General features: G+C 40.8%; 1 long non-coding RNA gene across 2 annotated transcripts; it reads right to left on the bottom strand.

Moving 5' to 3' along the window:
* Positions 1 to 265: 265 nt before the first annotated feature.
* On the bottom strand, positions 266 to 940 carry LOC143654842 (uncharacterized). 2 transcript variants are annotated; one of them, XR_013161991.1, is made up of 3 exons: positions 906 to 940; positions 635 to 753; positions 266 to 531 (listed from the first exon to the last, which is right to left on the bottom strand). It is a non-coding gene; the product is annotated as an uncharacterized LOC143654842 (long non-coding RNA). The 2 variants fall into 2 exon arrangements; XR_013161992.1 differs by having other exon boundaries at positions 854 to 939.
* Positions 941 to 18,374: the final 17,434 nt, after the last annotated feature.

Below are 18,374 nucleotides of genomic sequence, written 5' to 3'. Positions count from 1 at the left end.
ATAACATATGGAAGTATTTAGTTCTCTCTTCTATTTAGCTGGCCAGAATTCGAGTCCAGATCTAGACAGAAGGTGGAGGTATTGCAGAGGCCAGAGAAGTGACCACACAAAGTAAGCTCCAGAATACCAGCCGTTTTTAATATTTATGGTGGAATTGGTCGTTCTCATGCTCCTCTCCACACCACACGAAGGCACATTAAAAACATATTCGGCAGCTTTAAGAGCAGTCCCACCCTGCCTGTAAATTATCTTTTTGCCCCTTGAATATGGCACACATTTAAAAAGACGTCATTGCAGTTTATGGATCAGGGGGCTGGGTTAGATTTGCAAATGCAAGGGCCTTCAATTGCATTCACAGCTGTGGCCTTCCCCATGCTACAACTCATTAGGCTACCAGTACTGCAGTTTCTGAGAGCCAAAGAGAAAAGGCTTCTTTCATTTCCTACAGTGGCCTCCATAAGCTCTCAGATCCTAGCCGCACAAGAATTCTGGTCCTCTGGTATTTTGTCGATAAAAACAGAAACTAAGAAGCTAAGGAAAAAAAAAGAGAAAGAAATTAGATCCTACAAGACAACTGCCATTACCAACTAAGAGAGAATAGATGATGCACTTAGTAGAGAAATAGAGAACTTACTTATCAAACACATTGGTGGCCCCAATTAGGGAACCCTGGAAATAGCCTCAAGAAAATAAGTCCCTTCCTAGGCTAATTCCAAAATTGAATGTGGGATTAGAGTCTGCAGTCGCAGGCATCTGTGAACTCAAACAGCAGGTACAACGGTAAGGTGAATGAATTTCGTCTTTGATGCCCCATGCTCCCCCTCACTTCTTTCTGTAACATTTTTCCACCTACCAGCAACCCTTGATCGCCACCCACATTCAATCAATCAATCAAACTACTCCACCTTTGCAAGGCCTCACTCATCACCTGACCCGAATGCCCAAGGCTGTGTGAGAACAGCACTGTCAGATGTCACAAATGTGCAGTGATGACGAGAACGGAAAAAGAGGCGTTCTGTCACAAGGGAGACAGAGCTTGTCAAAAAACTTTCATATTAAAATTGGATAGTCTGAAATGACAGGTTAGAGAGCTTTATTTTTAGAAATAAGTTTCCTATTTTGTACGCTTTCTTAAAAATTAAAATTTAATAAATGGCACTTCGTTTTAAAGACGAGGACTGGTGCTTAATTATTAGGAATTAGATTTGCCGATAATTAAGACAATTTCCATTCTTAAATAATTTCCATTTTTGGACTCTACTCCACTTATTCGTGAAATTAAAAATCTGGTAGCAATTCATGGGAAATTTTAATTTTTTTGTCTTGCCAAATACATCATTCTTTTATCACACCTGAAATAAACCAATTTATATGCCTGCTATATTCAAATACCAGCCACTTCGTAAAATTTAGCGCACCGTTTCCATCCTGCCTCCTTTTCAGCAAGGTCGAAATGGTTTTCAACGTTGTTTAGGGGTCACGTTCGCAAGCTTTCTTTGCCCTTTCCCGTCCTCTCATCTCTTCTTTTTATCCCTTTCTGTGTCTCCCTGACTAAGGGTCTAAGGAAAACAAACTAAGGATGAAAATATTTACAGGGTCCGAGTCAGAGAACTTCCATCTGCTTGGAGGAAAGCGTGAGATTCGGGAGCTGCGCGGACCCGCTTTGCTTCTCCCCGGCGCGGCGCAGGAGCCCCTTGTTCTCTCCCTTCTCAGCTGGCCGCTGGCCCCGCCGCCCGCCCGGAGCGGTCACCTGTGCGCTGCCCCAGGGCGGGAAGAAGGACAGCACAGGAGGGCAGGGGCGGAGCAGCACGCCCCCCCACGAGCCCTGCCGGGAAAAGCAGGCGCTGCCAAGTCGACAACAAAAACCACAGCCCCGCTCGGCCCCTCCGCGTCCCACCTGCGGGCGCTGTCTACAGGGTAGGGCCAAGTCCCGCCCGCCACACGCTCGCCCGCAGCACCCCTGCCTGCAGACCCGCCCTGCCCTGGAAGGGGGGCTCCCCCGGGAATGGGGCATCACAGCCCAGAGCGGGGGTGGCCGCGGAGGGCAGCCCAACGTTGGGCATTGCAAGCGACTGGTAGTTTTCCGTCAGGCACCAGGCCCTCCCCCGAGCGATCCAGCAGCGTGCAACACATGTGTAACACAAAAGTAACAGTGTTACAATCCAGCGGTCAAAAAGGAAAGCAACGCAGCTTTCTGGGAAGGAAAGATTCCTTTATGGAGAAAAGACAGGACACTAAAAAGACAATAAATAAAAATTTCTAAACAAAGATCTGGGAGGAAAAGTTCAAGAAACTGGGAAGGAAAGCAATGAAGCTAAGAACGAGGAAGGGTTAGAAAATTGTATTCGTGTGATACGGTATAATTGTGAGCCTTCAGGAAAGGAAGCTAATAAAATAAAGTCTCTGCTTAAGTAAGTATCTGAGAGCTGTTTTCTGATTCACTCAAAACAATAGAGGGGATGGGATAAAGAATTAAAGGTTTGGGAGATTACACAAAGAAAGAACCTACTGACAGTACAGACTGAATAGTTGTGGAATTTAATTCTTTAGAGAAGAAAAAAATCTTATTTAAACATTGAGCACCTTCTGTTTGCCTAGCACTTCACAGTTACCTGCCCTGACTGCTTTGTAGGGTTGTTCAGTATCAAATATACCCAGACCAGGCTGGGATAGAGCTTTTCTAGATCTCTCCATTCAGGTGAATTTGTTGAATGAGGGCTCCCCACTCGCAACCATTTTATACCTGGCATCTAGCCTACCCCACAACAACTCTGTGAGAAGGGAAGGAAATATAATAGTGCCTTTTTATACTAACATCCACAGCAGCTAGGGCTGTAGTCTTAGGCTATAGATGTGGGCGCTGAGATGGTGGAAAGTATTACCTCCCTGCAAAAGCATTTTTGAAAGATGTTAGTGCTGGTTCCCATTTCAGAAAATTCATTCACAATGTGCTTTATTATAATAAGGTGAGGGAAAAAAGAAACAGAAGAACTCTTTGGTCCAGTTGATTTACTTGGATGAATGGGTATATCCTGTGACATCTTTCTAACTTTTGCGAGCATGGGGTATTTGTTATATTTGACAATGGATGCCCAAGTGTTCTCACATAACCACTCAACCAACAGAGCTGATAAATTAAAACATATTGTGTTGCATCGATTCCACGGAAACAAAAAGCTGCCTTTTCACTATGTCAGGTATTGGAATAGAAATCTTTTCTGAATAAATGCTTTTGATTTTCTAAGCCACACAGCCTTCATATTAAGCATCAAAACAGTTTTTGATGACATAAAAAAAATTCACAGCTATTTTGTAAACAAAACATTAAGCAACAATGAACTAAGTATCCAGTCTTTGATGGATTGATTCTGAATCCATTATAATAAGAGCAATACCAAGTGACGTTTCTTGTATAATAGTTAACCCTGGATTATTCAGCTTTTGATTATTCAATTGGCAAACAATATCTACACCAAGATAATGGAAAAGGGCGAAGAAAAAAAAAAGAAACTAAAGTTAAATAACCATTCAAATACAGCACATCAACAGCTCCTGGATAAAAACGCAGGAAGAGAAAAGGAAGCAGGTGGTAGAGAAAAAGGAACCCAGCTTATCGTGTTTTAACGTGGACCAGACACTCAGATTCTACATAAGTCTACATAGTAGATAATCTTACCCTTATTGTAGTGCAGTGGAAATTGACTCACAGGGAGATTAAGTGACATGTCCAGGATTATAAGTAAGAGTAGAAGCCATGCTGTGAATCCAGGTATTTCAAAATTCCAAAGCTCAGATGAGCAGCATGCACAAGCTTGCATGCACCGACCACTTCCCCCGGCTCCCTCTCTCCTCATTCACTCACTAAAACTTCAGTGACTTTAACTGGGCAAGTTCTTTCCTTTAGGAGGGCAACTCATCTACTTTTCCTTCTGCTTCAAAAACTCTTATCCCCATCCTACCTAGCTGGCTGCTTTTCATTTCTCATTTCTCAGCATAAACCTCAGTCCCGTCAAAGTTCTTTCTTGGTAGCTGTATTAGTCAGGGTTCTTCAGGGAAACAGAACTGACAGGAAATATGTGTGTGTGTGTGTGTGTGCACGTGTGTGAGTGTGTGCATGTATGTAAATACTATGAGATTTATTAGAGGAATTGGTTCAAGAGACTGTGGGGATTGGCAGGTCTGAATTCTATGGGGCAGGCCACAAACTGGGAACTCCGATGTAAGTTTTCAGTGAATCCCCAAGAGAAGCTGGCTACTGAAGAAGCAACAGAACTTCTTTCAGACGGCTGAAATCATCAGTTCTCCCTTTAAGGCCTTCAGCTGAAAAGGATGAGGCCTCTCTCATTGCTGAAGGCAACCTCCTTTGTTGACTGTGGATATAATCAGCTGTAGATGCAATCACCTGATGATTTAAATCCATGAAATGTCCCCCCAGTCACGAGCAGGCCAGTGCTTCCTGCCCAAACAACTAGACACCATAAACTAGCCAAGTTTGCACATGAACTTAACCCATACAGTAACCCAACCCAAAATAAGCCCCCCATTACGTCCTCAAAGCACTCAATTCCTTTCTATTTCATCCATCATGTTTTGTAATTACACATTTATTTGTATGTTTACACCCTTGGTGCTATCTTCCCCACTAAACTACAAACTTCAGCAACACAGAGATCACCTCTGTTAACCTTCAGTGTATATCCAGGACTGAGCACAGTGCCCGACACACAAATTGCATTCAGTAGATATGTCTGAATCAATGAGAAAGTGAGAAATGGAAATAATCTAAATATATCCATTGTCTAAGATGCCCCTCACCCCCTGTTCTAGTCTATCTAATAAGGCTAAATTGATAATCTAATATCTAAGTTGATATCTAATAAGCTAAGTATTTAGAATTTATAACTACAGAGGGCTTCTTTAGGCCATTACTGATATAAAAAACTTACTCATCAAGATATATATGAGAAGACCCTCCCCCTGTCTACATGGGACATGACTCCCAGGGGTGTGGACCTTCCTGGCAACGTGGGACAGAAATCCTAGAATGAGCTGAGACTCAACATCAAGGGATTGAGAAAAACCCTAGAATGAGCTGAGACTCAGCATCAAGGGATTGAGAAAACCTTCTCAATCAAAAGGGGGAAGAGTGAAATGAGACAAAATAAGTGTCAATGGCTGACAGATTCCAAACAGAGTCGAGAAGTTATCCTGGAGGTTATTCTTACGCATTTAATAGCTATCACCTTGTTAGTCGAGATGTAATGGATTGAGGCTGGAGGGAACTGCCTGAAAATGTAGAGCTGTGTGTTCCAGTAGCCATGTTTCTTGAAGATGATTGTAAAATGATAGAGCTTTCACAATGTGACTGTGTGATTGTGAAAACCTTGTGTCCGATGCTCCTTTTATCTACTTTATCAACAGATGAGTAAAGCATATGGAATAAGGATGAATAATAGGGGGAACAAATGTTAAAATAAATTTAGATTGAAATGTTGGTGATTGGTGAGGGAGAAGGGTGGGGGGTATGGTATGTATGAATTATTTTTCTGTTTTCTTTTTATTTCCTTTTCTGAACAGATACAAATGTTCCAAGAAATGATCATGATGATGAATATGCAACTATGTGATGATATTGTGAATTACTGATTATATATGTAGAATGGTATGATAAAAAATTGCGAATGTTTGCGTTCGTTTGGTGTTTTTTGGTAATTAAAAAAATTTTTAATTTTACTCATCTGTTGATAAAGTAGATAAAAGGAGCATTAGACACAAGGTTTTCACAATCACACAGTCACACTGTGAAAGCTATGTCATTATACAATCATCTTCAAGAAACATGGCTACTGGAACACAGCTCTGCATTTTCAGGCAGTTCCCTCCAGCCTCTCCGCTACATCTCGACTTACAAGGTGATAGCTATTAAATGCGTAAGAATTTAATAGCTATCAAATGCGTGATAGCTATTAAATGCGTAAAATTAAAAAATTTTAATTTTTTTAATTAATTAAAAAAAAAGATACATATGAGAAGATCATAGAACGCTTTGTGGTCCTGAGTCCTCTCACCCTACTGGAAAACTAGAATTGTCCTGGTGACTGACCATCACTACCTTGACCATGAAACATGGCTTTTCCTCATTAATGTCATGGTCATTATAGAAATCTGCTCTGGATTATCAGAAGACCACTTAACTAACCTCACTGTCAACTCTTCAACACGAATTACTACAAATTTAGCCAGTCTTAATCCTTTTAGGTTTTATACTTGAAGGCATAAGTCTGGCCTTCCAGTGATATTCCTGACATTTATTCTGGGCTTCACGTATCATAAAATTTGCTTAAGTAACTTCCTAAGAGGGAAAAGCTAATTCATTCTAGTGAAGCAACGACTGAACAGCAAATCAAATTACCTCAACTTGCATTTACTTCTGCTACCACCATGGGCACTTGGAAGACAGATAACTCCTGCAGACTTAACTATATTAACTTTCCCATCTGTAAAATTATAACAAAATATCTGAAAGATCTATAGTTGGTCTAAGGGTTTGTAAGAGTCCAGGAGACATCTGGATCACTCACCCTTGTTCTAAAGCCAAGAAATGACCTGACCCAGGCTGTGTTAGCTTGAGAAACTGAAGATATTAAAATGCCTGTGTGTACTGTGTTAAAGCAGTCTCTGTGGGCATCCTGTATAATGCCAAGATTGAGCAGGTATTCCCTGTCTGCATCTGATCATAAAGATCCAGCTGGGTTTGGGTGGGGGAAAGGAGATGAAGTGGAAGGGAGGATGGGGTTTCTGTCCGATGATCCCTGAAACTTTTCTCAACTGCCAGTGGGAACCTCACCACCCCGACTTAATCAAATACAATTACGTGTCCACAGTGGAAACCCTTTTGGTGGTACCCAGAGGCTCATCCCTTGATCTGTCATTGGAGTTGCTGAGCTCTCCACTGGATAACCTGACATCATTTTTTCCTCTTCTATATCCTTTAGATATATACACCTTGACTCATTTTCCAAGTGAAACGTATCTGACCTCTATCCATCAAAAGCTACTGCTGATAACGTTTCGCGTGATGGTAGCATAGATTCAAATATGCTTTGGAAATAAAAAGTATCTCAGAAATACAAATTATCTTCACCAACTACTTACACAAAGCTGAATTTTGAGTCCTAACTTATTTTATATAAGAAACAGATGCAATATGATATTTACAATAGCCTCAAATCTAGACATGAGCACTGCTTAAAGGCTTCGTGTCTTTGGGGGAAGTCTTAACCGCTCAGAATCTGAGTTCCTCATGTAGAAAATGGCAAGGCAATAAGAACAGAATCCATCTTGGAAGGTGTTTGTGAGGGCAGAGGATAATATGGCAAGTACCTGGTGCTATACCAGGACAATGAAAGTTCGAATTAAATATTATTTGAATCTAAAATCAGAAACCCAAAATTTGAGAGAAGTAAACGAATTCATAGTCTCAAAGGATGATTGTATCCATGAGACTACTATATGATGAAAATTACTGGAAATAAAATTCCAAATAGCTTAAGTAATAATGGGAACTCATTGATTCCTGTAAATGAAAAGCCCATAGGTAATCAGGCATCGGACCTTTTCACTTAAGGCTCTGGCTCCACTTCACCGCAGTGCTCTTGGCTCTGCAATACTCCTATGCTGCCTCACCTCCAGGCTGCCTTACCTCGTTATTGCAAAGTGGCTGCCAGCAGCCACCAAGGATTCACACTTTCTCTTCCACATCAGGAGAAGAGAGGATACGACTTCCCACAGTGATCAGGAGTCCTCCTATTTGGAGACCCGTGAATTATAACCATTGTGTCCAGATGAATACCGTGCACTGGGCGTGTAGAGCTGGGGAGCACGCAGGGGAGGTGCTGCACAACGGAAAGAGTGAAATGAAGGTCACAAAGATAATCACAATGCTCACTATAGCGGCACAAAATGCTTGGTGAATGACGATGCATTGCAAAATTTTTTGGTTTGGGTTTTATTTTTTTATGAAATAAAATGAAGAAAACTTGGCTTCTGAGGTTTATAAGATTCTAATAAGCCCTGGAGGCAGAGAGTAGGAGGGTGGAGAAAGAGACTCTCTGAACCACCCAACAGAAATCCTAACGTGTGACTCTGCTAAGGAGGGGTGTCCGCCCCCCAGGAGGGGCACCTTGGAGTTTAGCACACTTCTCAAAGGCTACTCTGGGGTAAGCACATCTGTGGTCCTCAGAGGTGAGAAGCATATCTTCCCTCTCAGACCTACAGATCTGGAATCAACCAGAGAAACAAAAGAAAAATTTCCCAATGCTAGGGAAGTTTTAAAGATGACAGTTCTCTCCTTACTTTTCCAAGGCAATACTCCCATCAGTATCACTAAAAAGGCTGGAAACAGTGACAAACCCAGGATCAGTGAGCATCCCTGGCACCTAGATTATAATGTCTAAACACTATTTCCCATTAAGAGGAACCAGAGTTCCTTGGAGAACCAGTTAATTCTGGGTCTCGGGCAGGAAATTTCCAAAATGAGCCTGGAGCATCTTATTTCAGAAAGCAAGGAAGCTATCAAAATTTATGAGAGTCCATATCAAAAGGACTCAGGAGTCAATTAGAAAAGGCTTCGCAGGACAAAAATGGTCCAATTTAAGCACAAGGAAAATTACAGCAGATTGAAACATCAAATATGTTAAAACCATGAGTTCATAATAATACTTAAAACAGACGTAAATAAACAAATGTACTTAACTTTGGAGGATGCAAGGGAAGTAATCTATTATTTTGAACCAGTAAATTAAGACAAAAGCAAAGTACTTATCTTGCTTTGGTTGATGAAGGGATTCTCTTTTTAGAAGCATTTCAGCTAATATATTTAAAAGGAATGACAACATTAAGAATATCAAATTTTAAAACAGGCAAAAGACTGGAATAGACATTTGTCCAAGAAGATATACAAATCACAAAAAAAAGCACATGAAAAGATGTTCAACATCATAAGCCTTCAGGGAAATGCAAATCAAAAGCAAGAGATAAAATTTCACACCCACTAGAATGGTTATTATTAAAAAAAAAAATTTCATTTAGAAATCATTCCATTCTACATATGCAATCAGTAATTCTTAACATCATCACATAGATGCATGATCATCATTTCTTAGTACATTTGCATCGATTTAGGAAAAGAACTAGCAAAACAACAGAAAAAGATATAGAATGTTAATATAGAGAAAAAAAATAAAAATAATAATAATAAAAAAAGAATTACAGCAATGAGAATCTTGATGCTGAAGAAATAAAACTCCTACTTTACCGGCAAAAAAAAAAAAAAAATTTCAAGTATTAGAGAGTATGTGCAGAAACTATTCGTTGCTGGTGGCAACGCAAAATAGTGCAGCCATTGTAGAAAGCAGTTTGGCAGTTCTTCAGAAAGTTAAATGTAGAATTACCATATGACCCAGTGATGCCACTACTAGGTTTATACCTACAATAAGTGGGATCAAGGATTTGAACAGGTATCTGCAAACCTATGTTCACAGCAGAATTGTTCACAATTGTCAAAAGATGGAAGCAACTCAAGTGTCCATCAACTGATGAATGGATAAACAAATTTGGTATTATATACACACAATGAATATTATTCACCCCTGAAAAATGAATGAAGCCCTAATACATGCATAACATGTTGCCTTGAAGACATTATGTTGAATGAAATAAGCCAGATACCAAAGGACAAAAATTGTATGATCTTACTGATATTAAATAATTAAAATAAGCAAACTCAATAAAATAAAAATTAAAACAAAAAAAAAAATAGAATAAGCAAACCCAGAGTCAGAATCTAGAAAACAGTTTAACAGGAGATGGGGGGTGTGGAGGGAAGAGCTGTTAATGCTTAAACCACACAGAGTTTGTATTTGGGTTGACAGCAGAGTTTTGTTAATGAATGGTGGTGATAGTAGGATAACACTGTGACCGTCCGTAAGCAACAGCACTGAAATATGTATTTGGAAGTGGTTTAAAGGGGGAAATGTTAGGTTTTATATGTGGTGCTAAAATAAAATTTTTTTTTTTTAATTTAGGAATATCACCATTTTGCAACCCCCAATAAATTAAAGGAGCAATGTTCATAATGGCTGATAACATCACAAAAGGAGGCACATTATATACCCCTTGATGCTTCAAAGTACAAACGACACTATAAAGTCATCTGTATACACACAGTTACCAAAATGTTGTCAAGTCTCTATAACCTGACAATTGTCAATTTATGACCAATTTTAAGAAATACAAAGGAAAGAGGAAGATATTAAATGACAACAGGGAGACACAATCAGCAAAATACAGCCTACGGGGAATGCTTCAGAAAATGACCTGGATTTTTCAATAAAAACAAACAAACAAAAAATGATTAAAAAGAAATGAACGGAAATCTATAGATCAAAAGAAACTTAAAAGACACATCAATTGTAATGTATAGACTTTATTTTGAACCTGATTCAATCAAGAAATCCATAAAAAAAAACAAAATTTATAAGACAATAGAGGCAAGCATAATGTGAGTGGTTATGATATATGGAATAATTAATTTTAGGTATGATAATGATAATATGGTTATATTTTTAAAACAGAGTCCTTATCTTGGAGAGAGATCTTTGAGAAATGTGACTTATTTGGTATAAAATAATCAGATGCAGGAGCATAGAAGAAATAAAATTGGCCATAAACCAATAATTGTTCAAGCTGGGTGATGGATTAAAGAAAGAGTTGATTATACTATTTTGTTTGCTTCTTACATATGTTTGAAAATTTCCATAACAAAAAAAAAGCCATTATAAAAGGAAGAATATGCGTGAGACCCGGGCTTGATTTATGCAAAGCAAAGAAAGAAAGAAAACACAAACAAAAATTCAGCAAATGGTGCTAAATAACGGGATACTCACACGGAAAAAGAATGAAATGTGACCCAGGGCATATTAAAAAAAAAAAAGGAAGAAACCTAAAAACCCAAAATTCAAATCTTGGGCTTAATGAATAGTCTGAACTAGCTTTGGTCATGTAAAGACAAGTATTACAATTAAAAAACTGTTTATCTTAAATATCTCAATCTAAAAACAACTAAAACCTGTACTTTTCTTCTGCCATCCCTGAAAACGATTTTCAGTACCAATTCAGTTTCAAATAATTGTGACTTTTCAGGATAATATTAAGCTCAACAGATTTCAGTGTAATATTTGTCATACTTGGCACAACATTCCTATTAAAATGTTCTTTAGTTAAATATTGGCAAAGCAATTTAAATAAATTTAATTTAATCTTCAATTTTCTAAAGCTATTAGACAAACCTTCACTAAGACTTCCTGCTTTTAAAGACTGAAGAAATGGCCAAGCTAAAACGTTTCCATATCTTCTTTAAATCAGTTGTTGAAATGAATGGCCTTTACATTGCCTATAGGATCCCTTAATATATATTCCAAATAAGCAGTTCTTTTTTACAATTTAGTTCCAGAAAAAAAAAGTTTGGCTGCTCTGAGGGGGAGAAATCCCTTTAATTATTCAACAAATGAAACAAGCTTTCTATATTTGCTTAGCTTTCCAAGAAGTTCAAAGCTAAATTTAATTACCCCCCTCCTTTTTTACATGTGTTCCCCCTTCCTTTTACATGGTTTAAACATTTTTCTTTTTGTAATACACGCCATTTCTTGCAAAAATGAACCCTTTTGGAATTAGGAGAAAAATATGTTATTGATTATAAGATGCTCATTCTATCCATATTTTAACGCCTCTGAAATTGGGATCCACATTTTAACACCTCTGAAATTTTATAGTCAGCACAGTGTAACTGGAAACATTTTTCCCTTATTTGATATTATATAAACAATGACATGTCACGTTCTATTGCAGCTTAATTTGACAAAATAGTAGCATGTCTTCAACAATTATTTTGCAACATGAAAATTCAATTGGAGCAGAAAAGTAAAATTAGGTATACTAGGGGTGGGATTAAGCCTTATTAAATACTTCAATTTATACCTATCATATTTCAAAGAGCTGTTTCTCATGCCATCACTTTTAAAATTAGCATTTAATGAAAAAAAATATAATGAAGGAACTGGCTTTTGTCATGCACAGTTATTTGGAAACATTTTGTATTCAGCTTGTATGCTCTGTTCCAACAGAAAATGTTATGCGAGGTTCCCGTTTTACCAACACATGAATATCTAATTCCAAGAACCACATGTGTAAGGCATTTTATTTTAAATCCTAACAGCTCAATGGGGGAAAATTTATTGGATCAATGACTTCAAATAACCTCTACCATCATTATCAGTAGATCACCATACCACCACCAGTCACATCTCCCAGGGGGGAGAAGGAATCGTTCATAGTATGGATATTATTAAAAGTGTATCTTAGGAGGGTGCAAAGGTAGCTCAATGGTAGAATTCTCGCCTTCCGGGTGGGAGACCTGGGTTTGATTTCCGGCCCATGAATTTCCCAAAGGACAACAACAACAAAACAACAACCAAGATTCAACAAACGGTGATGCAATAATGGGACAGTCACAAGGAAAAAAGAATGGAATGTGACCCAACCATCCAGCATACAAACAAACAAAAAAGTGCATCCTGAATGGTCCCTAGAACACAGAGTTTGGAATCAGCAAAAGACCCTCCTATCTCACAAGCTAATGGAATCACATTAGGCTTCTGCTTCCTATTGATATGTTTTAGAAACCACTGTTTGACCGGAGTGTTAGGAATAGCAGCAGTACCTGCTCTGCTTGGGTTTGGGATACAGAATAATATCTCCTAATTGTCCTGTTATAATAACCTAAGAATTATATGCTTCCTTTGAGGATGTACTAATTTTTATAGCAGATCTAGAAGATCTCACCAGTCACTCCTCCAGCCAGGGACTTATCTTTCCTTTCTCTGTTGTCTTAGAGCCCATGTCATGTCCATCACATTTTGGCATTAGTTAAAACCCTTCTTTGTGCCTTTATTTGGCTATTAGGAGGGGAGATAACATAACCTGGTGGTTAAGGACATGGGCTTCTGAGATCTAGATTTGTATGCTGACTCTGCTTTCCAGCTGTGTCACTGAGGCAAGCCTCACGATCTGGACATCAGTCTTCACACCTGAAGTCAGGACGACAGCCACCGGCAAGTCTGTGATGAAGACTCAGAACATGTCTTCCGTAAGGAGCTGCACAGCGCCAGCATCACTAACTACGAAGTGTCAGCATCACGAACTGCTATTATGAGCATTTTTATTAAATCCGTGCCAAGAGCCAAATGGGCAACTTTTGGCCCCAAATCCTGCAGTGAAAGTTCCAGGACTGGAAGCTATGGACCTTCTCTACCTCAGTGACAATCTGAGCATCTACTCTGTGCAAGTATTGGGAACATTCTATAAGGAATGGTTCCTGCCTTTAAGGAATATAAAGCCTTTGGGGGGAGGTTTGCCACATATGAAAAAACAAACAGTAAAGAAATAAATGGGGCGAAGAGACAAATCTCCCATGGAGAAGAAATCCGAATAATTTATGTAGATACTGTGCCTTCAGGGAGGTGGAGTGTAACTCCCTGCTCCTTAAGTGTGAGCTGCACACAGTGACTTCATTCAAAAGAGTATAGTATAGAAAGGCAGGGAAAAAAGGTAACTTCAGTAAGTCCTGCTGATAGTATGTACTGTTGATATGATATGATAAAATGGAACCTAACCTCTGTGCTCTTTCTCGCTAAAAACACATAGCCCACAGTCTAATCAGGAGAAAACTATCAGACAAATCCTATTTGAGGAGCATTCTACAAAATGCCAGACCACTAGTCCTTAAATCTGCCCAGGGAACGTCTGAGAATGTGTCTCAGCCAAGAGGAACCTAAATCCCCAAGAAGACTAAATGTAATGTGGATGGGATGGGATTTGGAACAAAACAAAACTTAAGTAAAAACAAAAGAAATCTGAATAAAACATGAACTTTAATTAATAATGTATCAATATTGGCTCATTAACTATTACAAATGTGCCGTTCTAAAGTAAGATGTTAATAACAGCAGAAACTAGAAGTGAGATATAGAACTCTCTATACCTTCTCAATTTTTCTGTAAATCCAAAAATCTTCAAAAATAAAATGTTTACCAAAAAAAGAACAGCAATACAAAGAGGCATATGCCAAGACAGAATGGGGTTGTTTCATTCATTTAGCAAGTATTTATTGAGCACCTATTATATGCTTGGCACTTTTCCAGGGGCTACATGTACAGTGATGAAAACAGAAAAATCCTTGCCCATGAGGAGCTGACTTGGGATATATGCTGGGTCTTGTGGAGGAATGTATGCTCCTTGTCACAGTTTTCCTCCCTGAAGAGGGAATTCGCAGTGGGATTCCAGGGACAATGTGACTTCCTTTACACCTAGTCAAAAAAAGGGGCAAATGTGATCCAGGTCATAATTTAGCACTGAGATATGAGCAGAAAGGGTCTTTGCATAAGAAAAGGACGTGCATTTATCTGGGTCCTGGGGCAGCCAGGAGGCAGCTGCTACAGTCAGTGTTTTCTCTCAAGCCCCTGACAATGGCACAGCCCCTGCAGCCTACATATGTACTCAGGACCCCCTTGTCTAGACGCAGAATGTGCCAACGGAAGATCCCTTCTCATCACTTGGCCCAACCCCCTTCACTTTCCAGGAGAATAAACTAAGATCCAGAAAAAGAAAGTTGTTTGCCACAGGGCTATCTTTCTCTAAATCAACTTCAAAATTTTTATTCCTCAAAGGCCGTGAACATTATTCCACTGTGTGGCATCAACAAATCCTGAAAAGCTAGACGTACACACTTCCTTAGCATAAGATGCAAAAAATGGAAAAGAATCAGGAAAACTAGAAAGAGAGTAAACATCAATGTGGAGTTAATGATTTGGGAGATCAGTTTCCAAGCTGATTTTGCTTTATGGCCAATCAAAGAAATATTGTAGGAGTCTACAGAATAAAAGTACACTTCCTAAAACAAGAACAGACTTGCTTTAAGGGCCCCAACTGAAATAAAACCAAGTTATTATGCATGGCATAAGCTAAGTAACAGTTTACAGGGAGCATAAAGGGTGCTTCTCCAAAAGAATAACAAGAGAAAACAAAAAAGTCAAGGACAACACCAGATTTGCATTCAGATAAATACAGAAGAGAAAAAACTAAGACCCAAAACTAAGAGTTTATCTCTATAGGTAATGAGCCAAATCCAATCAGATAACTATGCTGTTCTCGAGAAGCTCCTGCAGGCTTTCAGCAGCATTCTGACGCCTGAAGATGCCACGTATGGTGTCATTTCAGAGGCTGGTCACTCCCTTAATGGCCATTCTGCACAAAGTTGGACACGTAACCAGACAGCACACTTACAGAAAAGTACTTTTAAAACTGCATTTTTAACCTTTCTGTTAGGGATGGTTTTTAAACAACCATCAGACTAGAAGAGGCTTCCATGTGTTATCAAGGGGGACACAGTAAGCACATTGAAGGTAGGATGTTAATGAAAAGATAATGAAAGAAGAATGAAAAATTGCAGTTATTAGTTTAACCTCTAACACAGAGCTAAGTATTATGCACCCTGATCTGCACGTTAGAATCACCTGGAGAGCTTTTACAACCATCCAATACCCTGACCCAATCCCAGACCAGTTATATCAGAGGCTCTTGGGATTGGAGCAGGCACCTCCGCAGGTGGTTCCAATGTGCAGCCCCGTTTGGAATCTACTCCTCTACAGGGAGTTAGTTAAGATTTTTGCATATCAAAAACTCTTAAATAAAGCAGGATAAACTAACCAGGCATCCTAGGAATACAAAACGCTGCAATGTCTCCCAACTGAAAGCAATACTTAATTTTAACAGTTTGTCTTTTTAGGTTAAAAGCACCCAGGTTTCTTTGACTTTTTCGCGCCAGATATTTCCACAGCAGAGGCAATCACCTCTTAAATTCAGGTATTTTTCTTCAGTATCCTTACGGTAAACATGAGGTACAAACCAGCCAAGAATGAAATCTCATTCCCCACCCCATCCCTCCTTGGTTGACCATTCCAAACAAACAAACAAAAGACTATAAGGCTAATTGCTCTTACATGTTTCAAAACAAAATAATTAAAATGTATCATTGTATAAACAACCATGAAACTCAATGACATATTTCTTTTATTTGTTTAATGGTCACAGAGTCAAGGTCTATCTGTGAAAACAGCTGCACAGTTTAACTTTGCCCAGTGAAATTACATCAGAGACGGCTGAGCCCCGTGGGAGTTCTGAATAGCATGCATCCTTTTAGTCATTTGGGCACCTGCCTGCTGAGGTGTGAAATAGCGGCATTTTTCCAGGATGTGAACTCTTCCTAATTTTATAGCATCCTGACAAATTGCCCAGCCTAATTGGAGGAGGTTATCCAATCCTGCTTGAGGATATTCAATAAACAACAAATGAAAAAGACAACTACAAACGTTCTGAATGCTGGAAACTTCTCTTAAGGAAAATATCAGGGGCAGAGGCTTCTAAGAAAAGGGCAACTCTCTCTACCATGGAAGGGATTAAATCTTTAAAGAAGCCATGAAAATAAGCAATAACAACCTACCAGGCCACACTTGTTCTTTAACTAGTTCCCTTCCCTCCAGGAGACATTCTGGTAGTAAAGAAATGAAGTCAACACTCCCTAGTTGACTGGTGTAAACACTGAGTCATTAATATTGGTTTCCAGATGGTGGTGGTAGTTTGTTCGCTGTTGGTAAAATGATCTGGGGAGACTATTCAACAATAAAAAGGTGGTACTGATACATGCTACGACATGGATGAAACTCAAGCCATTACGCTCAGTGAAAGAAGCCACATATTGGATGATTCTTTTTTTTTTTTAAATGAAGTGTTCATAAATTCAATAGAGACAGGAATTAGATTAGTGGTTGCCTAGGGCTGGGAGTAGAGCAGAATGGACTGCTAACGGCCAGGAAGTATCATTTTCCCATGATGGAAATATTTTAAAACTGGATTGTAGTGATGGCTACACAACGCAAAAGCTCACTAAATTGTACACTTAAAAACGGACGGACAACGAAATAAAGCTGTTAGAAAAAAACGATATTGGGCCACCTTTCCTGGTTTGGGGGATGATTCTTTAGCAAGTCGTTTGTCACCTACACTCCCCCAAGCCCCGCATTCCACTCTTTTCCCATTTCCACTTGTAAAAAAAAAAAAAGTTATCAGGATGGTGGGGTGGTGGGGAAGGCACTCACATTACCAAATCTGAGATTCTGTGCGATCACCAGGTCTCGAAAGGTGTAAAAAATCCGTCCTGATCTAGAAAAGAAGTAAAGGCGACGGTAACTGCTCCGGGCCACCCCACCAGCGCGGCCTCGTGCATTCCAGTAAGCCGAGCCGGCTGCGGGGACAGCGGGCTACAGCGGGGACCAAGGTGGAAGGTCGAATCCCTGAGGTCCAAAGAGTGACCCGGCCTCAACCAAATCAGGGCATGCGTTCACGAAATCCGGCTTGGGTTTTGTGAACTTTAGAAGCAGGAACTTTTTACTTCAATGAGAACGCGAGGTTGGAAAGTTTTGTTCTTGGGCTGCGCTGAACGACTGACCGAGGCCGGGCAGGGAGCGGTGGCGAGCGTCGCCGCCCTGGCCGCGGGGGACTGAGCGCGGGGCTGGTCCCTCCGCAGCCGGCTTCCCCGAGAGGCCGGGCGCGCTCGCAGCACGTGGGTCGGCCTTCCCCGCCCCGGGCGCCGTCCAGCCCGTGCGGCCCCCCGCGGGCTCGGGCCTCCCCCGGCACGGCCTCCGCGCATCTCCAGGTAGCGCTTCCCGCCGCCCGGGCACACCTGGTCCCGGCGGGTCCCGGACTCTAACGGGGGCGTTCGCGACGGCCCTAGGAGCAGACCCGGCGCATCCCGGTGGCCGAGACCCGCGCCGCGGGGGGCGGGGGGGAGGGCGGGCACTGGACCGCAGCTTCGGCGCCCCTCCCGCGTGCTCCCCGCACAGTGCTCATGCGCGCCGCCCAGCCTTTAAGAGCCGCGGCGGGAGCGGCGCCTGCAGCACTCGGGCGCAGCCTGGCGGGTCCCACGCAGGTGCGGAGTCTCGCGCGTCCGCGGAGGGCGTCGGGATCCCCGACATCTGTCTGTCCGTTTGTGTCTCTCCTTTATCTCTCTCAGTTTGTCCTTCTTCATACTGGGGTCCTCCGTCCGGGGTTGCACATTTGGGGCTTGGCTCGATCGCAGCTGGAGCGTCGCTTGGGGCTCCAGAGGGGACTCCGGCTCGGGAACAGCGGCCCCTTGGGTCTCCACCCCCACCCTCCCCGCGGTCACCCCTGGGATTCGGGGCACAGCGAGATCTCTGAAGAGC

This window comes from Tamandua tetradactyla, chromosome 14 (genome assembly GCF_023851605.1).
Source record: "Tamandua tetradactyla isolate mTamTet1 chromosome 14, mTamTet1.pri, whole genome shotgun sequence".
Taxonomy (NCBI): Eukaryota; Metazoa; Chordata; class Mammalia; order Pilosa; family Myrmecophagidae; genus Tamandua; species Tamandua tetradactyla.
This window is presented reverse-complemented; position numbering and strand designations above follow the sequence as displayed.